General features: G+C 49.2%; 2 long non-coding RNA genes across 2 annotated transcripts in view; one reads left to right on the forward strand and one right to left on the reverse strand.

Moving 5' to 3' along the window:
- LOC309626305 lies at positions 1-15,696 on the reverse strand. The gene is made up of 2 exons (XR_014243099.1): positions 12,150-15,696; positions 1-4,328 (listed from the first exon to the last, which is right to left on the reverse strand). It is a non-coding gene; the product is annotated as an uncharacterized lncRNA (long non-coding RNA).
- The window catches only part of LOC309626310, a 23,795-nt gene continuing 14,666 nt past the window's right edge, over positions 12,581-21,709 (forward strand). The window contains exon 1 of the long non-coding RNA XR_014243106.1: positions 12,581-12,699. This is a non-coding gene — a long non-coding RNA (uncharacterized lncRNA). The remainder of the gene's footprint in view (positions 12,700-21,709) is intronic.

A 21,709-nucleotide genomic window follows, 5' to 3' on the forward strand; every position in this document is an offset into this window, starting at 1 on the left:
TTGTTTCAACAAATATTTATTGAATACCTACAAGGTACTAGGCATTGTCCTTGTTTTGGAGACTACAGTGTGAATAAATCAGATAATGTCCATGCTCCTGGAGCTTCCAGGGTGAGAAGAGGCATCAGTAGTGCCCAGCAGGGACAAAGTGCTGTGTAAATGAAGCTGGTACAGTCATGAAGGATTACCCATCCCACCACATCATTACCCGTCATCACCTGGACCTTGGTAGCAACCCAGGCTTCCAGGCTTGTTGCCATCTGAGAATCGTACACAAACTCAAAGCCGGACTAGGGTGAGGGAGAGGCAACGATCTCAGGTGCAAACTTTAAAGCGACCCCAGGGTTTCCCTGGTGGCGCAGTGGTTAAGAATCCGCCTGCCAGTGCAGGGGACACGGGTTCGAGCCCTGGTCTGGGAAGATCCCACATGCCACGGAGCAACTGGGCCCGTGAGCCACAACTACTGAGCCTGCGCGTCTGGAGCCTGTGCTCCGCAACGGGAGATGCCGCGATAGTGAGAGGCCCGCGCACTGCGATGAAGAGTGGCCCCCGCTTGCCGCAATTAGAGAAAGCCCTCGCACAGAAACGAAGACCCAACACAGCCAAAAATAAATAAATAAATAAATAAAGCGACCCCCAAAAACTCCAATTAATGAGACATCATCAAAATAAAAATTAATGCAGGGGGCAGAGTCAAGATGGCGAACTAGGAGGACGCGGAATTTGCATCTCCTCACAACGAGGGCACCTACCAGGCACCGGTGGGGGAACATGGACACCTAAGGGGACGGGAGGACCTCCAGCGACCAGGTAGGACGTGGGGCGTGGGGGGAGTGAGGGGGGAGGAGAAGTGGAGGTGGGATGGGACCAGCACCCCTGAGGGGTGGCTGGGGGAGGGGAAGGGATCCCATGCCCAAAGGGGGAAATCGGGTGACCATTGGGAGGGCAGAGGATCAAAAGGGAGCATGGCCAGTTTTCCCCTGCCCACTTGGGCCCCCAGGAGCCTGCTGAGATCCCGGGCCTGATCCTCTGCCCACCGAGGCCCCCTCCAGCCACTCAGGTCCTGAGGGAGTTGGGGGGGGGAAGGGGGCGCAAAAGTAAAGGACGGACCTCCCGGACGGCACCCCTGAGGGGCGGCTGGGGGAGGGGAGGAGCTCCTACACCCAGCGGGACCCACCCACGGTTAGGGGCCCAGCGGGCACGGGGGAGACCCTAGGAGAGACAGTGGAGGAGGGGCATGAAGGAACGGAAGGGAAGGGGGCCAGCGCTCTCCCTGTCCATTTAGGCACCGGGGACCCTGTTGGGCTCCCAGCCTAATCCCCCGCCCTCGGAGCCTCCCTCCTGCCGCGCAGAGCCCAAGCCCCGCCCCTACCCCCCCACCCAGGGCCCCACCTCTGCACTCGGAGACCCCCTCTGAGACCCCCTCCATCGCGCTGGGCCTAAACCCCACCCACACACCCGCACTCAGGGCCCTGCCTCCAGACCCTGGAACTCCACACGCCAGAGACCTTCCTTTCCACGGGCTGCCTCTCCCCTTCTGGCAGGTCCTAAGCAGAGGCCCCGCCCCACGCTCAAACATCACCCCCCACCTGCCTAGACCCCGCCCCACACTAAACCCCACCCCTTCCTAAGTTCCACCCTGCCTAAACTCCGCCCCCATAGCCAAGGCTTTTTTTTTTTCTTTTTTCCTCTTCTAGATTGGGATTCTGTTTTACCTTGCTGATTCATTGTTGTTAGTTCTTTTATATTTTTATTTTTCCTAATATACCTTTTATTTTTCTAATTTTATTTTATTCTTTATACTTTGATAGTGATCTCTCCTTTTGGCTTCTTGCCCTCCGCCCCCTCCCCTTTTTTTTTCTTTTTTCTGCTGTGGTTTTATTTTACCTTATTGCAGTTGTTTCAATTATAGTTTTATTTTTCCTAATATATTTTTTATCTTTGTAATTGTATTTTGTTTTTTATTCTTTGGTATTGAAGTGCTCTTTTCCTTTCTTCCTTTTTTTTTTTTTACCACAACATGAAGCTTGCAGGATCTTGGTTCCCAGGGCAGAGGTCGGGCCTTAGCTCCTGTGGTGGGAACTCTGAGTCCAAACCACTGGACTAACAGAGAAATTCAGACCCCAGGTAATATCATTCGGTGTAAGGCCTCCCAGAGGTCCTCATCTCAACACCAAGACCCAGCTCTATCTAACTGCCTGCAAACTTCAGTGCTGGACATCTCAGGCCAAGCAACCAGTAAGACAGGAATACAGCACCACCCATCAAAAAAAAAAAAAAAAAAAAAAAAAGAAAGAAACGACAAAAAAATATGTTACAGACAAAGGGGCAAGGTAAAAACCTAAAAGACCAAATAAATGAAGACAAAATAGGCAACCTACCTTAAAAAGAATTCAGAGTAATGATAGTAAAGATGATCAAAAATCTCGGAAACAGAATGGAGAAAATACAAGAAACAAGGATTTAGCAAGGATCTAGAAGAAATAAAGAGCAAACAAACAGTGATGAACAACACAATTACTGAAATTAAAAATACTCTAGAAGGAATCAATAGCAGAATAACAGAGGCAGAAGAACGCATAAGTGAGCTGGAAGATAAAATGGTGGAAATAACTACCACAGAGCAGAATAAGCAAAAAAGAATGAAGAGAATTGAGGACAGTCTCAGAGACCTCTGGGACAACAGTTAATGCACCAACATTCGAATTATAGGGGTCCCAGAATAAGAAGAGAAAAAGAAAGGGACTGAGAAAATATTTGAAGAAACTAGAGTCGAAAACTTCCCTAACACGGGAAAGGAAATAGTCAATCAAGTCCAGGAAGCGCAGAGAGTCCCATATAGGATAAGTCCAAGGAGAAACACGCCAAGACACATATTAATCAAACTATCAAAAATTAAATACAAAGAAAAAATATTAAAAGCAGCAAGGGAAAAGCAACAAATAACATACAAGGGAATCCCCATAAAGTTAGCAGCTGATTTTTCAGCAGAAACTCTGCAAGCCAGAAGGGAGTGGCAGGACATATTTAAAGTGATGAAAGGGAAAAACCTATAACCAAGATTAATCTACCCAGCCAGGATCTCATTCAGATTCGATGGAGAAATTAAAACCTTTACAGATAAGCAAAAGTTAAGAGAATTCAGCACCACCAAACCAGCTTTACAACAAATGCTAGAGGAACTTCTCTAGGTAGGAAGCACAAGAGAAGGAAAGGACCTACAATAACAAACCTAAAACAATTAAGAAAATGTTAATAGGAACATACATAGCGATCATTACCTTAAATGTAAATGGATTAAATGCTCCAACCAAAGGACATAGACTGGCTGAATGGATACAAAAATAAGACCCATGTATATGCTGTCTACAAGAGACCCACTTGAGACCTAGGGACACATAAAGACTGAAAGTGAGGGGATGGAAAAAGATATTCTAATATATACAATTACTCACCCATGAAAAGAAATGAAATTGAGTTATTTGTAGCAAGATGGATAGACCTAGAGTCTGTCATACAGAGTGAAGTAAGTCAGAAAGAGAAAAACAAATACTGTATGCTAACACATTCATACGGAATCTAAAATAAAAAATGGTTCTGATGAACCTAGGGGCAGAACAGGAATAAAGACGCAGACATAGAGAATGGACTTGAGGACACGGGGAGGGGGAAGGGTAAGCTTGGACGAAGTGAGAGAGTGGCATGGACATATATACACTACCAAATGTAAAATAGATAGCTAGTGGGAAGCAGCCGCATAGCACAGGGAGATCAGCTCAGTACTTTGTGACCACCTAGAGGGGTAGGATGGGCGGGGGGGAGGGAGGCGCAAGAGGGAGGGGATATGGGGATATATGTATATGTATAGCTGATTCACTTTGTTATACAGCAGAAACTAACACAACACTATAAAGCAATTATACTCCAATAGAAATGTTAAAAAAAAATTAATGCAAAAGAATCCACGATGAATAAACCATCGAAATTTTAAACAAAGATGGAATCACCTTTGCTGAATTCTCCTTTTGCCTCAGGGTCCAAGATGGCTTGGCCCCAGCTGCACAGACTCACAGACACAAGTCCAAGTGCATTGCTCTGCTCTTGGGTACGCACGACCCTGTCCTGGGGTGCAGGCACGTGTCCTCACTTCTTTGTGAAGCATAACCGTTAGATGGAACCCCGATGGCTGGGCACTCCATGTTCTGAAACTCTCTTTCCCTTTCCCCTCTTTGGATGCCTCGGAAATGGAGTTTTGCTGTGTTTTGTTTTGCTTTGTCGACGTTTGCCAGAACATAAACCAGAGAACTTCCAATTGTTATTGGCTTGGCCTAGGAAAGTAAAAACACATAAATAATTTAAATGGCACCCCATCAATCTAGAGACGCAGCCTCAGAGACCTACGGGCCGGACAGGGGCGACGTGCAGACCTCACAGTCGGGTGGGAAAGAACCCAGCCTAGAGACCTGAAGCAGAAGAGCCTTCTCCTCTCAGGTTCCCGGGCCTCCTGTGGGTCTTCCTTGTCTGTAACACACACACACTCACACTCACACACACATACACTCACACACACTCTCACACACAGACACACAAACACACACACACACACACACACACACTCACACAGACAAACAAACACAGACACACACACATAAGATATTCACACACACACACATCCATGTTGGTTATTTAATTATTTGTGTTTGCCAGAAAATTGAAACTCACCCTTTTAGGGAGTTGAAACAACAAAAGTTGAAATGATTTGTGTCACATTGAGTATATGTATTAATGCAGAAGACTTAACAAGTAAATTGTGTGTGCGTGTGTGTGTGTGTGTGTGTGACAGAGAGAGAGAGAAAAAATCCTCCCAGGAGCACTGAGGACCCTGATGACGTCATCCAGTGGCTACTGCGGTGCAGACATGGGGTTCAGGGCCGAGCCCCTCGCGGCTGCCCCAATGCCAGGGTGACAGGGAGCAGCCCCACGTGGCTGCTGACATTGGGAACAGCCAGGGCGTGGCCCGGCTTCTGAGTCACCCGGCCTGCGGACCCAGTTCACCAGAAGGGGATGGTAGGTGTCCAGCGCTTTGCTATAGATTTTGTTTCCAGGCGCGAGGCCTTCTTTGTTGCAGGTGGGAGAAAGTTCGATACATCACGTCCAAGAGGAGCCCCATGATGACGAAGGATGGTCCAGCAGGTGAGGGGGTGGGAGGGAAGACTCGGCTTGTCTGCCTCCCCAGGGGTCGAAAAGTGCACTTAGAAATCAGTAGACGGTCGGGGTGGGCTCTTCATCTCGGAAAATTACCTGTTTATCACGTGTTCATCACAGCCACTTGTGGTTTACTCTCCTGGGAGCTTTCGGTGAAAGGGATGGACGACGTGATTCCTGCCTTTGGGGGGCTAATAGGATCATCGATAACTAATAGAATAATTGATTATGAAATAATGACACTGTTTGAGGACCGGTCTGCGGAATCAGTTTTTTGAATCGGCACGACCCCTTCTACACACACCGTCATTGACTGGTAGAGACGGGACTCGGAGTGGAAGGACACTGGGCTTGGTTTGGCCAACTCTGTGACTTCAGGCTGGTGCTTCGCAAAGTGTGGCCCCTGACAGGTGGCACCGCCAGCATCACCATCATCACGGGAGCTTGTGAGAAATGCCAGTTCTCAGGCCCCACCACTGCCCTATGGAATCAGAAGCTCCAGGAAGGGGTCCAGAAGACTGTTTTAACAAGCCTTCCAGGTGGTCCTCAAACACACTCACACGTGAGGACATGGCCTTAGGCACGTGTCTTGATCCCTTTGGCCTTATTCCCCTCAGCGCCCACAGTGGGAAAGGGTGCATGTCACAGTCTATGCCTTTAAGTGATGGGGATCAAGGAGGCTAATCAAAGCACCTGATAGATACTAAGGACATCAACAAATTATCACCATAAAGAAGATGTGGTATATATACAACGGAATATTACTCAGCCATAAAAAAGAATGAAATAATGCCATTTACAGCAGCACGGATGGACCTAGAGATCATTATACTGAGAAAGGCAAATATCATATGGTATCACTTGTATGTGGAATCAAAAATTAATGAACTTATTTACAAAACAGAAACAGACTCGCAGACAGAAAACAAACTTACGGTTTCCAAAGGGGAAAAGCAGGGGGAGGGGTAAATTAGGAGTTTAGGATTAGCAGATACAATCTACTATATATAAAATAAACAACAAGGACTTACTGTATAGCACAGGGAACTATATTCAATATCTTGTAATAACTTAAAATGGAAAAGAATCTGAAAAAAAAATATATATATATAACTGAATCACTTTGCTGTACACCTGAAACTAACACAATGTTGTAAATCAGCTATACTTCAATTAAAAAAATAACAATTATCACCAATGCAAAGCATACAGCTTAAACCAGCAACTTTTGGCAATGACTAGGGCGTTCTATTTCAGGAGAGGCCCTCATCACAGAAGACGTCCCAGAGGTGCCTCCCACACAAGACCATACTTTAAACACCCACATCAGGATAAAACCCATCACGCATCCTAAGCAGGGCTGGTTCAAGGGGCTCAGCAGCCCTTGAGTGGACGGGATTCCACATCTTCAGATGCACAGGCCCAGCGGGGGTGGGTGCCGGGCCAGACAGGCTGGAACATTTTTCTTCAGTTCCTGAGGAGGGAGTGGTAATAAACTCAGGAGAGAAACGTCCAGGAAGGCTTAGGAAAATTACCCTATCACCTTAGAGGCAAGTTACATGTACAATAGTGAATAGAAGAGAGGAGTTTGCTTTTTATGAGACACTGGGGAAAAGATTACACAGACGGGCCACAGAAAACCACCCCACCATTAAAACCAGAGTGTTAAATCTACAGGCACAGTGGAGTATGAAAAAAGAGGAATTTTAGGATAGAAATTCTCGAACTGATCAAATAGTCTGTTTGTAATATCAATTTCTCACATGGCAGTATTTTTACTTTTTTATCGTGGCAAAATATATATAAAATTTGCCATTTTTTTTCATAAACATACTTGTCTGAGTACATTTTTTTTTTTTTTTGGCTGTGTTGGGTCTTCGTTGCTGCGTGCAGGCTTTCTCTAGTTGTGGCTCGCAGGCTTCCATAGTTGTGGCACGTGGGCTCAGTAGTTGTGGCGCACGGGCTTAGTTGCTCCGCGGCATGTGGGATCTTCCCAGGCCAGGGCTCGAACCTGTGTCCATTGGCAGGTGGATTCTTAACCCCTGTGCCACCAGGGAAGTCCCTAAATGTCACCATGTTAACCATTCTAAGTGTACAGTTGAGTGGCATTAAGCACATTCACATTACTGTGCAACTATCACCACCAGCCACCTTCAGAACTTTTTCATCTTCTCCAACTGAAATCTGTACCCACTCAATACTAAGTCTCCCCCTGGCAACCACCATTCTACTTTGTTTCTATGAATTTGACAAGAATTTGACTAGTCTAGGTACTTCACATAAGAGGAATCTTACAGTATTTACCTTCTGTGACTGGCTTATTTCAGTTACCATAATGTCTTCAAGTGCTTCCAGGTTGTAGTGTGTGTCAGAATTCCTTCCTTCTTAAGGCTGGGAAATATTCTGTTGTATGTCTATACCACATTTTGTGTATGCGTGCATCTACCGATGGACAGTATTTTTGACTTTCAGTCTCCTACATGCTCACTACGTGGAAAGGTGGAAAATAAATGAGGCGTCTGTAACACACTTTGCATAGCTGGAAGGGAGTCATTACCCCAGGCGGTTAGTCAGCGGGCAAGCGCACCCCAGATGTCACTGCTCACGGCTGGCTTGAGAAGTGATGGAAAAATGTGACCTAAATGTCCATTCGTATAAAAACAGATATGATCAGGGTAATGTGAATGGTGATGTCAGCTCTTCTGTCAAGAAGCTCCCAGCAACAGCATTCTGAAATACCAGAAATAATGGCACCGTGGTATACACTTATCTGGCAAAGGTTTACATGCACACACTGAGCCTGCGTCCACTAATAGTGATGACGGTGATACTTAGTGTCGGTGTTGATGATTCTGTTTTCAAATTAGTACTGTGTTTATTTCAGAAGAGCTACCGTCTTTCTAAGTGGTGTATAAACGCTTTTAGGATGGAAACGTTCAAAGTGCTAAATCATTGGGGAAGGAAACAGTGCATTTTTGCTTTCTCCTTTGTTCCAAAGTCTGCCTTATTAGGGTCCTAGTAAAGAGTTAAACTTCTGTTCAACTAAAAGGGAAGTAGCCAGGAAACAGGGGCTACCAACAGGCTGACCATCAGTGGGCAATGGCTTGGATGTGTGTGTCAATCAATAAACAAGAAGCATCACTGTCTATCGGCCTGTGATCCTGTCTCTGAAACCTCCCCATTGCCTCTTTTGATAAGAAACAGGAGACAAGGCCCTGCTGCTCCCAGCCCTCGCTGCCCTTGGCCCCTCACACACCAGCTTCCCTCCCCGTTGGCCCCCGTTGCAGACTGAATAGGATGCAGGTGTCGTTATTCAGGGTCTGCTTACTCAGCAGAGTGGAAGGGGAGAAGAAAAGTTCAGCTCCACATGTGCAAGGAAGCAAATGGCTCTCCAGGGGGGGGAGAGGAAACCCCAGCCAGCATTTGTGTAGGAAGAGCTGTGTGCTGGGGGAATATTTCATTCATGTGAGCTAGTGAGGCAGCAAAGGGGTGATTAACACATTATTCACCTCAAATCAGGAACCTAAGGGAACCAAGAGAGATGAATCCCTTTCCATCCCTCATGGGATCCCCCACAGAACAGGTCTTGTCGTTTTCCTTTGTGCCTCTATGTTTATTAATAAAGAACTGGACCGATGTAGACCTCTCAGGTGTCTTACTCACCACATCTGGGCTGAGCAGGTGAAACTATTCAGGGTTATCCCCCATCTGGGACAATTTCCAGCACATAACTCGTGGAAGTCTACGCCCTTCACAAACTGACCCCACGCAGATCCCGATGCAATGCAGTGGGAATGGCACGCATCACCAATGTGGTGTCCTAGTCCCAAGGAACAAGAGTTGGAAGAACTCCTTCAGAAAAGCCCATAGTTGAAGAATGCCAAATGTCCTGCTTCACTTCGGGGGACTTGAAATTCCCACCCAGCTATGAGTCAAGACATCCCATGCTCTGTGCTTTCCTGTACACTGTTCCTTCCTGTAGAAAGTTCTTTCCTCACTTCTCCCCCTAGAGATCACTTGCTCACTGTTCAAAATGCATCCCAAACTCTCTGCTCCTCTGGGAAGTCTCCGTGAGCCTCGCCAAGCACTGAATTGTGTTATCTCCCCTGATTCGAAATCCATTTATTTATAGATACCTCTACTCTGCTGCTTACAATCTGCTCACTGCACTGAAATTCTCTCTGTCCCTCTCTCAGTCTCTCCGTCTCTGTCTCTTTCTCAGAAGACATTGAGTATCTCTGGCCTGGGGACTAACTGCGTGCTTGGCAGAAGGTAGTTGTTGAATGAAGGAACAGTAAATCACCATGTACATCCAGAAGGCCACGTGGAATTGCAGAGCTGGGACATAGAAGGGAACAAGGCATTAATCCACCAGCTTATCAGTTCAGTTGGCTGCCACCTGGCACAGAGCAGAGACCTGAAAAAATGGGATTTAATCAGAAGGGAGGGATCTTAGGCCTCCCAGTACCTGGGCCCTACTGCTTTCTCCACCTGCCACGCTCGGAGGAGCCTGCCTGCAGTGGGGTAAGGACACGCAGCCACCGGCTTACAGGTGCTTCCAACACGTGAATGTCTGCACCACATGTTTTGGGATCTCCGGGAAGCTCAGCCATCAGACGTCATGCCGCGTTTTGTTCTCGTCTGTCCCCACCGTGGAGAATCCAGCCCTCCCCCAGTGCCTCTCAACCCATCACTGCCACCTTCCCCGCGCAAATTCACCCCTCAGCCTGGAAGCAGGCGGTTTAGCACAGAGCAGGGAACACCTGGACCGCAACAGACTTGAGCTAGAATTTCCTACTTGAGACTTCCGGTGGCCCCGCAGAGGACCGCTATTCGGGAATAATTCCGTGTTGGGCAAAGACCAGGGGGACCCCGATTTGTAAACGGGGACTCTTTCCTCAACCGCTTGAGGATGTTTGGACCCAACAACTGCTGCTCCGGGGACGGGGAGGAGAGGGTCGCTGAGGACCACCGTCAGCTGGGGAGCGTTAAACGTGGGAGTCGCACGTGTTGCGCACACACACCATCACGCCCACACACGCACACACACTGCACGCACGAGGAACGCGCTCACGTCACACGGGCACACGGCGCGCCGCGCACACCCCCGGGCTTCCGAGACCCGGCTGGGCACTTCCTACAACTGGCCAGCAGGGGGCAGCATTGCGAAGGCTGGAGGACAAGGACTGCGCGTCGGGGGCGCGCGCGGAGAGGGAGGATTAATGAACTGGGCAACCCGCGTCCGGTGCGTATGTGCCAGGCCCTGCGCTCGGTGCCTCGGGGCCCGCGGTGAAGAACACGGGGACATCTCCTGTTCCTGCCAAACCTCTCCAGAGTGGGCTTCATGCAGAGCCAGCGCGTGGCCGCCTGGCTGAGGCCGGAAGGGCAGGGGAGTCGCTGCCTTAGATGCAGACGCTACAGGCTTGTGACGCTGGGCGAGCACGCCACCCCTGCCCCTTTCCGGGAACACGTCGTGGCCGACAGAGCAGCGTCACCCAGGAGAGCTGTACTGTGAGCCACATATGCAGGCCTCGTTGGTGACTTTCAAACAGGAGAAGAAGCAGGTGAAACTAATTTAGTACTGTGTTCCATTTAACCCAATATACTAAAGTAGTATTTCCATGTGTAATATGCAAATACTGAGCTATTTTGCATGTGTGTTTTGAAGTCTTCAAAGCCGGGGCGTAGTTTACGCTTTTACAGTGTACGTCCCCGCGAGGACAGCACACCACAGGGGCTTCTCCGTGTGGCGCAGGTCCGGCGGCCGTGGGAGCCCGCTGGGCGCTCTCCCAAAGCCCCCGAGCCTGGGAGGAGGGACGAGGACCCACTCTGTGCCCAAGCCCCACAGTACGAATCTGGTGTCGTTCAAGACTTGTCACCAAAATACCAGATGCCAGCCAAGCCCATTTCTTTTCCTCTTTCCAGTGTGCACCCTACCCTTCTCTCCACACACACACTGGTACACACACAAATACACACAAACACACACACAAAATGTTTGGAACCTGCAGTCGGAGTTCCCTCAGAGGTCTCTTTTATTAAAAAATACACAGCAAAGGGACAGAAGGTTGGCCACTGTGGAGAACAGTATGGAGGTTCCATTAAAAACTAAAAATAGAGCTACCGTATGACCCAGCAATCCCACTCCCGGTCGTATATCCAGAAAAGATGAAAACTCTAATTTGAAAAGATACCTGCACCCCAGTGCTCATAACAGCACTATTTACAGTAGCCAAGACATGGAAGCAACCTAAGTGTCCATTGAGAGAGGAATGGATAAAGAAGATGTGGTACGTATATACCATGGAATATGACTCAGCCATAAAAAAGAATGAAATAATGCCATTTGCAGCAACGTGAATGGACCTAGAGATGATCATACTAAGTGATGTAAGCCAGACAGAGAAAGACAAATACCATATGATATCACTCATATGTGGAATCTAAAAAATAGTACAAATGAGCTTATTTACAAAACAGAAACAGACTCACAGACATAGAAAACAAACTTTTGGTTACCAAAGTGGGAGGGAGGAGGGATAAATTAAGACTATGGGATTAACAGATACACACTACTATATGTAAAATAAACAACAAGGATTTACTGTCTAGCACAGGGAACTATATTCAATATCCTGTAATAACCTGGGAAACAAACACAGTAACTTGAAAAGATATCTGCACCCATGTTCATTGGAACATTATTTACAATAGCCAAGATGTGGAAACAACCTAAGGGTCCATAGATGGATGAATGGAGAAAGAAACTGTAATAAATATATATATATATGGAGAGAGGTTTGGAGGAAATGCTGTTTTTAATTAGGTAATTAAATTTTCCAGATGTCTCCTCTGATGTGTGTTAGCTGACCTGGGAAATAGCTCTAAACTTCCGGAACCTCTGTTGCTTCGCCTGTAAAACAGGAATAAAAATATCTGCGTACCTGGCTCGCAGGATTGTGGTGAATAAGGGTTTTTCGGCTTTGGCTGAAAGGGGTTCCGAACTGTGAAGGCTCTGAAGCTGCCGCCCGCCCTGTAAGCGCGGCTGTCCCAGTGTCACAGACGGCGGCAGAAGACAGAAGCGTCCTGGGTCAGGAGGAGGGGCTGCGCAGCTGTCAGCAATGGCATTTAGCGGGAAGGCAGCATTTTCTTGCCCCGGATCCAGCTCCCTAACTGCCAGCTGGCACAGGGCGGAGTAAAGAGGGCCAGGTGACACCTGCCGCGGGACAGGAGCCCTGAGCTAAGGAAATGCACCCGGTCAGAGGGGCGATCAGCCTGAGCTTGGTCCCCGAGGGAGATGGTCTTCATCCCGCTGAGCCGTCAACAAACCTGCCCTTTGCCCGGGTGACAGATACTGTCTCTGTCTTTCCAGACTGTTCATTCTGTAAACATCCTTGGAAAGCTGGTGGAGAGCAAAATCTAGAACAAGAGCAGTCAGCAGCAGGGCAGGGGCCCCACAGAGAGCTGTCCCCCGATAAAAGCGCCATGTGACGTGTAAGTACCGGGCGTCCATCTGGTGTTCTCGATGCACTGATGCTGACAATTGTCCCCTGTGAGGGGAGGGGCCGAGACGACCCCACTGTGTTGCTTATGCGGATGGGGAGCTGGGGCAGGAAGAGGTGAAGTAGTTGCCCCAGGCCGCCTGGCTACTTGGTGAATGGCCGAGTCTAACCCTGAGAAATCTGGACTCCGGGCCACTGGCAGCATGATCTCTGATGTCACTCGAGCCCCGTTCATCCCCACGACAACCTACAAGTTACAGCGCCGGGAGCACTCAGCAGTCGCTGCCCTTGGAAACTTCGGAAGCTTCTGAGGCGGAGCGCCTTTGAGAACGGGTGAGACGTGTGCTGAGTAACCGGGCTTCGTCCCGGTCGTCGTGCTGCAGGGGTGGCAGAAGGCTGCAAGGGCGCTCAGGACCCCCAGGAGCAATCCGGACCTGGAGCCGCGCGGGCGGGGGGGCTGAGCCGGGCTGCGGGACGGGGGGCTGGTGGTCAGCCAGCCGCACTCGTGCCGGCACGGCCGCTGCTGCTCTGCCCCCCAAGGATCCGTACCCGAGGGGCAATTGCTCTGCAGTGAAGGTGGCCAGGCTCGAGAGGTCGAGTGGTCTGGCCTGAGGTCTGTCTCCGTGCTTCAACAGGCGTCGGCAAGGCGCTCTCGCCCGGGCAGGGCTCTGGCTGCGCCCCTGCTGGGAGCGGGGTGCCTGCAGGAGCCCCAGGTCCTGCCCCGTCTCCTCCGGGGCTTGTGCTCGGCCTGGCCTCTTCTCCAGGCCACAGCATGACTGCTGATGAACTCTGATTGAAGAGGGCTTTGCTAAGCTCTCCGCGTGCATTATTTTATCTGATCCTCGTGAAACCCTCTCCATGACAACATGCTGGAGTCACACAGTAAGTGACAAGACGCCTATTCGCCCAAGGCCCCACTGGCTCTAAGGCCCGTATATGCTTTTAACGAAAGGTTTGTGGTTATCTGCGTATTTTCACAGATCAAGTCCGGGTCCAGCAGCAGAATCCCTTAAGAGCCTTTCTTTCGTGCTGGCCCGTTGCAGCAAAGTACCTCAACCCGGATCTTAGATGAGTAGGTCTGGGGGTTCTGTTTGCGGGAAAAGCTGCCAGCCCTCCCCGCAGCCCCGAGGGATCAGATGATCTGGACCAGCTCGCTCCTCGGCATGAGCCGACGCTGCCCTCTAGTGTCTGAACACCGGTGGGACACCTCCTGTAAGGATGCTCTGGACGGCGGCCCCCGCCATCCCTGGAACCACAGAACAGAGCCCACACCTCGGAGCCCTGAGCAGTGGGCCACTTCCCAGCGTCTGCCCACACAGACAGCCAGGCGCTGCCTGCAAATCCCAAGCATGCCTGGCCTGAGCGGGGCTGCCAGCACCCTCCAGCAGGCTCTGCTCTACGGAAGGGCTTTTTTCTCTGGTGGGGATTTTGGGACACCCTTTGCCACAGTCGGTCATCCCTGAAGGCGTTTATCTCAACGGCCAAGGGCCAGTGTTGATATTTGGCTGGGATGCCAACTCGGATTCCATGACCCTCAAATGTTCTGTATTTCCTAGTCTCTCCCAAGTGACCATCCCTTTAGAAACCAAGGATATTTCCAAAGACATGAGTCTGAGCACTAAGAAACACAGCCGCTCCTTGTGTGAGGCTTTTGGAGAATGCACAAAAAGCAGAGATGCCTCTAATGATTTTTAGCCTTTGAAGAAGTGTCAGAGGAAGGCTCTGAGGTCAACTTGACCCTCAGGTATAAACCGGGTGGGTGAGAGGTGAGATATCCCAAGGCACCCAGCCCAGGTCAATCTAGCACTGATGGTTGCCAGGTAGGCACAGGGTCAAAGGGCAGAGAGCCAATCTCTTGAGCACACACCCTCTCCGGGTGATTCTTGATATCCCTGAAGGCCCTGACCTCAGGCATTTGCAAGTTATAAAAATTCCTGGATGCCTTGAGAGCACACGATTCTCCCTGTAAATGCAGCAGCATATAATGAACAATGGAATTGCCCGTGTCCCAGTCAGAAGCTTTGTCACTGTCATGCTGTGTTAACAAGCAAACAAGAACATTTCAAGAACATACACAGTAAGCACTGGTTTCTCACTCACACTTCTGTGGGTCAGCTGAGATGACCCTATTTCAAGCTACAGGTCTTTGGATTGACTGGGGTAAGAATGCCATTCATTTTTCCAGAATGAGGGGCTGCTGGGGTGTATTTTCGTGGCAATGGGAGTAAGCCAAACATCACATCCTGTGGACCCCAGTGTGCCTTTGAACTAATTGGTGGGTGGAACACACAGAGCTGTGTGGAGGCCCACGCTGGGCTGGTTCCCTAGTCAGTGATGTACTGAGACCCACCAGCTTCAAACCGGAGGATTTATGTGCAGCCTCAGAAAAATGACCAATTGCCACTTTTCATAAATATCACTCAAGAACAGACAAAACTGTGTAACCAACTTGGCAAAGGCTGAGGAGTGGCCCAACTTCCTAGGACTGGGAGTCTCCACCCAGGCAGGCGCTCGCTGTTGCCATTGTGGGGTTGCCTGTGGAGACGGCTGCTCGGTGGGAATCCTGGTTCTGATCCCAGAGATCACTCGAAGCAAGTGGCCCAGCGGAGATTCTTCGATAAGCCATGAGCAAGGCATATTGAAGAAACCTGCCCCAGACAACCACCTGTTATTTTCATAAGAAGATGTTTTCTCTCTATTGCATGTGATGGCAGGATCTAGGCAATGATTCTGTGACTTGAAACGTCTCTGGATAAAGAAAAAAATGAACCCCTTCACAGACACCATCCATTAGAGGTACCCAAACTTAATAAAGATGATCTATTGTAAATGAAATAAATTCTGCAAACTTTAGCTTGTTATCCTTCATAGTACAATCTTATGTATGTGGATTGTATCTGAACCAGATATGATATGGGCATGATTATAACTTCGACAGGGGACCCTCTGAGAGTAACAGACATTTATAATAAAGAGAGTCATTTTAAAATATTGGGGGCTTCCCTGGTGGCGCAGTGGTTGAGAATCTGCCTGCTAATGCAGGGCACACGGGTTCGAGCCCTGGTCTGGGAGGATCCCACATGCCGCGGAGCAACTGGGCCCGTGAGCCACAATTACTGAGCCTGCGCGTCTGGAGCCTGTGCTCCGCAACAGGAGAGGCCACGATAGTGAGAGGCCCGCGCACCGCAATGAAGAGTGGCCCCCACTTGCCGCAGCTGGAGGAAGCCCTCGCACAGAGACGAAGACCCAACACAAACAAAAAATAAATAAATAAATAAATAATAATTAAAGGTGCTAATAATTAAAAAAAAAAAAAAAAAAAAAAAATTGGTATAACCTGTGTGGCACAATATTGGTGTGACTCAAACACAGAGTTCTGTCCAAGTTCATCCATGTAGGGCTTCCCAAAGCAAAGTAACTCTCCTGACAGCTTGTATACAAAAAAGGCAGACCCTATGGTAAAATTACAAAACTCTCAAAATGAATCCTCCCAGGACCCATCTTACATTTCTTATTCTTTCCCCAATAGCCATTATAAGTTTCCCTTTTGCTTTCACTTGTAACAGAACTCTGATTATATTCAGATTCATAATGGTGTCCAATTTAAAGGATTACATTTCCCAGCCTCCCTTGCAGCTAGTTTGACCATGTGACTAAGTTCCAGCAAATGGAATAAAAAGCAGAAGAGTGTAGGACTTCCTGGAATTCTCTTTAAAGGAGGCTAACCTACCTGGGAGGAGAAGTCTTCCTCCTGTCAGCTACCTGGAAAGTGTCCGAGATGGCTGGCACTCTGGCAGCTGTCTTGGACCATGAGTTTACCTCGAGGATGGAAGCCACCATGTGAGGATGCTGGAACAGAAAGACGTAAGGAGCCTGGTTCCCCAGTTGCCATGGAGCTGAGACGCTAGCCCTGGACTGCCTGCCTCTGAACTCCATGGAAGTGTGAGAGACGTAAGCTTTTATCTCATTTAAGCTACTGTTGTTTCCAATTCTCTGACATAAGCAGCTGAGCCTGATTCTGACAGATGCATTTAGTATGGTAAGATGTTACCTTTGAATTTCCTGACTAACTGGAGGATCATTCTCTTGTCCTCCTGGGATGAAGCAAGCTAAGATGAACAGCATGCACTTTGGGGTAAAGAAATAGGTTTAAACCCCTCCCCTGCTGCGAGCTGCATCTGTAAGCAATTATTTGTCTTCTCTGTACCTGTTTGTCTTTTGTAAAGCATTGTACATTAAATTAATGCTATAACCTACCTGGCACACAGTAGGGACCCAGTGATGTTGGTTTCCTTGTTTTCCTCCATCCCCATGTTGAGCATTTAATTTTAAATACTCAGAAGAAACTCCAGGTAAATGCACATTTGGGTTTGTTTCTACACGAGCGGACCCTGCTGTGATAACCTTTGAAACTCCAGTGGGGTGAGGCGAGGTCAAAACAACCACAGTTAATGCAGCAGGAAGCACAGGACAGAAGGAGGAACCACGAGAAGGAACAGCAAATAGAGCCTCTATGTGATCCGGCACAAACCTCTGCCTCAAAGAAGAGCTGGGCTCTCCTGCTGAATCCAGACGAAACACCTACTGGGCCTGGGAGGAATAATGCTCAGTTTTCCACGGAGCTGTTGTCCCCCAAATGCCGAGCGATGGGGTGACCGACAGCATTTCCAGCCTGTGAAATACAAGCTGAGCAGCTGGGGGGAGATTTATGCTCGGGGCAGAAGCAGAAAGGCCGACTTAGCTGGTGAGACACAACTTCTCCCAACCTGCGTGCACTGAACTCGTGAGAAAAGAAGGCTACTCAGGCACTGCAGATTAATGCCTTGGACTGACTGCCAGGCTCATAAACATCCCGGTGCCCTGCGCTAACCTAAGAAAAATGTTTGGGAGAATTCAATGTTGTCAGTCTCTTGGCTGGTCCATAACTATGGCAGCGGAGAGAGAAGCATGATAAGTTATTGGAAGGGGGACGTGGACCACCCCGGTGAAAGAATAAGTCATGGCAGGGCTGCCTGCCCCAGCAATGACCCGGTTCTCTGTCATGCGCAGCCGTAATTTTCAAATTATTTTACTCTTGGACCGTTCTGGCAGCGCAAAAGACCCTATGGACTTCCAATTTTGCCAAAAAATAGTTATATCATCTTAGAGTTGGAAGAAACCAGCTAATTTAATTCAATCCCTTTTCTCCACTTGTGAAGTGTTTCCAGGTGGGTAGAGGAGGTGGCCTCAGTCACAGAGGGTTTATGCAGAGCCAGGCCCAGGACTGGGCCCCCGATTCCTGGCTTGCGTGTTTCATGTCATAGCATTAATTTGGTCAAGGGACTTCTTTTTCAGTTAGGTTCTAATATGTGCCTTGAATTACCAGCTGGCTGGGAATAGCTCTTATTTTAAAACCCGCATCTTAACATGATCTGAAATTTCAGGCTACCGAGAGGGCACTGGAGCTCTTGAGCTTTGAGGCCCACACACGTGGAGCCAGGAAAGAATGAGGGCAACGGTCTGAAAAGCTAATGGGAAAGAGGAAAAAAGAACCACACTTTCTTACAACTCAGAAACAACAGCTTAGCAGTTTACTGGGCTGCTAGAAACACACTGAGAGCCCGACGGGGTACCGAATTTGCATCTACCTCCAGACCCGCGATACTGAAAACAAGGCAGTAAATCCCTGAAGGACCAAGGCCTGGATTTGAAAACCTTCTGTCCGCTTCCCGTGAGTTGCAGGTCTTCGTGCATTTCCGTGCACTGAACACCCATCACCGGTCAGGCCGGGGCTTTTTCATACACTTGATTATTATGTTCAAGGGGTAACAGAGGCAGACGGGGAAACAGAAGTCAGGGAAGGGGCGTGTGCAAGGCCACACGGTTAGGGGTGGAGCCAAAATACAAACTCAGTCCCCAGACCGACTCCAGGCCTCTTCCCACCTTGCGGAAGATGCAGAGAGAAGCTGGAACACCCAGGAGGCGCTCGGTGGGGACCAGAGGTGCCCCAACTCCCTGGGCCCCATGTCCCTGCATCACCGCCCCCATCTGAGCTGCCCTCCTGCAGCCTGCTACCCTCCAGGGGCCAGCCTTTAAGGCTTAGGGGGCGGCTCTCACCCCCAAGGCCAAAGACAACAAACGCAGGTACTTGCAAGCGAAGTCTTTATTTGGAATGCGTGTCACCGAGCGGGTCAACCATCCCGAAATAGCCAGTATTTACATCGCGCAGGGAAACACAAGAAGAGCCCCTTGAAGGCAGTCAGCTGAGCTCTGCCGGGGCCACTCGTCTCCCCCGCTTCACCTCTCCCCAGTCAGGAGGGTCTCGGGGGCAGCCTGATGGGGGCCACGACCGCGGCTGGGAATCGGCCGTGACCCGCCGCGTCTTTTCCTGGGACCCTCTCTACCCGCCTTACTATGTTAATACATTATACCGGTGCCCCCAAGAAATGATGGGATTACGGGGCGCCGCCTTCACCAAACGCCCCGCGTTTCCGCCTGTCCCGCTTTGCGTCTCGAGGGCTTCGGCGCAGCGTCGCGCGGGCCGGGCGCGGGGCTGACTTCCATCGCGCGCGCGCGACGCTTCTCCCAGGGCTCTGGCTTCCCTGCCGAACGCACCTGCACTGGGACTGGCCTCCTGTCTCCCTCGGGCCCCTCGACGCTGGCCCCGCTGCGCGTGGGACGAGGGGCCGGAGACCCAGCGGGCGGGCTCACCTCGAGCGGGGGCTCCCCAGGCAAGGCCCTGGGACGCAGCGCTCGACGACCTGGACTTGCCGGAGGTTCAAGTCCAGTCGCTGAGCAGAGCCCACAGAACAAGGAGCTCCCTGCCCTGTGCAGTGAACGCCGCCGCGATGGGCTCTCAACAGCCGCGGGCGGGGATCTGCAGGCGCTCTGCCCCGTCCCTCGCGGCCCGCGGACCCGAGACTCTCCCGGGGAGCTGTGAGCTGGGCCCCGTCAACCTTTGCCAGAGGCTGAATTATAGTCTTCACCACTCCCCACACCCCCCTTTTCTTTTTAAAACAAAACATGCAGGCTGGGGGACCATTCTATCTTTCATGTTATTTTATCATCTCCCCCTTCTTGGCTTGGCGGGTCCCCAAGTGGACCAACCCACGCTCCTGGCAAAGGACCTCCCACCAGGCAGACTCTTAAAGGTCACTTGGAATCTGTCTCTTAAATCCTGTCCTGAGAAGCAACTCTCCTCCCACACACAGATGTACAGAATCTGCAGTTCAAAACAAAATAAGAGGAAAATGCGAAAATCCCCCAGGCCTGCAATAGCTTCAGCTTCAGAAACACAGTCCCACCCTTCACTCCATCCCTGGAGCACCAGCTCCTGTGCACACGTGGACCTGGCGGAACAAAGACAGTCCCAGCAGTAAAGTAACTGCGTACAAGTCTCTAAGCCCAGACCTTCAGAGAGGGATTCTGCTGTACTGGTCACTTAACTAGGAGATGTTAACCTGACACTGAATTGTGTATAATTTAGTCATTTTTAAACAAAACAAAAGAATAGCCAAAACACACAAACAGAATCTTGGAGGGTCACGGATGAGGTGGTGGGTTAATCTTATCTTCCATCAGCCCTTTTTGCTCAGAGCTGGGAAGGAGTCGTGTCAACAGAGGACCAGATTCATCACTTTTCCCCAGAAGGCCTAAACCAAGGTGCTATCAGAGCAGGTCATTTCACTGCTGTAAAAAGCGGTCGGTGTCTAGTTTCAGAGTCATTTGAGTTCAAACACTCGGACTTCCATTAACGACAGACAGCCCTTCACCAACAGTCACGTGGAAAAAAAAAGATCTACTGAGAATCTCCACATGAATCAAACCTCAACCTACAACTCTCAGAAGGAAGCCAGGATCTCAGAGAGCGCATACATTTTTAAGGGAGTTTTAAAAAAGGAACCCAAATAGTTAACGTACAACGTGGAAAAGGATTCTGAAGATGCAATCAGGGGCTGTGCATCCTTAGGTGTTTTCTGTGGTCTGCAGAAACGGAAGGTTCAAAACGATACTAAAGATATTTGGTTTTCAATCATTCAGAAATTTTCTTCAAAGAAAGGTAATTGCAGCTATATTAACAACATTTTCCCTTTCTTTTGCAAATCGAGAAATACAAATACATTTCAAATGTGATTCCTCATATAATTTTTTTAGTCCAAACAGCCAAAATTAGAACTTTTGATTTTATAAGCCACCAATTATTAAACAGTAATAGTAAGTCATCTGAATGAGAAAAAGAATGACAAACACAAAATATGAAAACTTCTTTTCCAGCCACAAATGATAACAGAGGGTTGTGTGTGTATAAGAAACAGAAATAATAAAAGAATAATCAGCTGAACTCCAAAACCCCTGGAAAAGCTATTTTTGATTAGAGACTGTATTATTTACCTCAGAATATGCAAGTTTAAAAGCCACATTTTCAAAGTTACCATCCCCACACCTCCCCACCCCTGGAAGACTTATGTACAGGCTGGAATCCAGAAATTAAGGTTAGAAGTATAAATACTGATAACTTCCACTACATTTTCAGAACGCTTTCAGAATGCTATGATACAACAATTCAGAAGAAAGGAAGAGTGTCGCAGTTTGGTTGGTTTGTGATATACATAAGGTTTGGTAATTTCTTCCCTTTAGGGTCCTTCTCTTTCTCTCAAGGAATAAGCTGTAATTGGATTCTTTGGGTTCAAAGAAGTGTTAGATGGGACCAACAAAATGTAAGGGGAGGGCTTCCCTGGTGGCGCAGTGGTTGAGAATCTGCCTGCCAGTGCAGGGGACACGGGTTCGAGCCCTGGTCTGGGAAGATCCCACATGCCGCGGAGCAACTAGGCCCGTGAGCCACAACTACTGAGCCTGCGCGTCTGGAGCCTGTGCTCCGCAACAAGAGAGGCCGCGATAGTGAGAGGCCCGCGCACCGCGATGAAGAGTGGCCCCCGCTTGCCGCAACTAGAGAAAGCCCTCGCACAGAAACGAAGACCCAACACAGCCAAAAATAAATAAATAAATAACTCTTTAAAAAAAAA

This window comes from Balaenoptera borealis, assembly GCF_965194805.1.
Source record: "Balaenoptera borealis genome assembly, chromosome: 3".
Taxonomy (NCBI): Eukaryota; Metazoa; Chordata; class Mammalia; order Artiodactyla; family Balaenopteridae; genus Balaenoptera; species Balaenoptera borealis.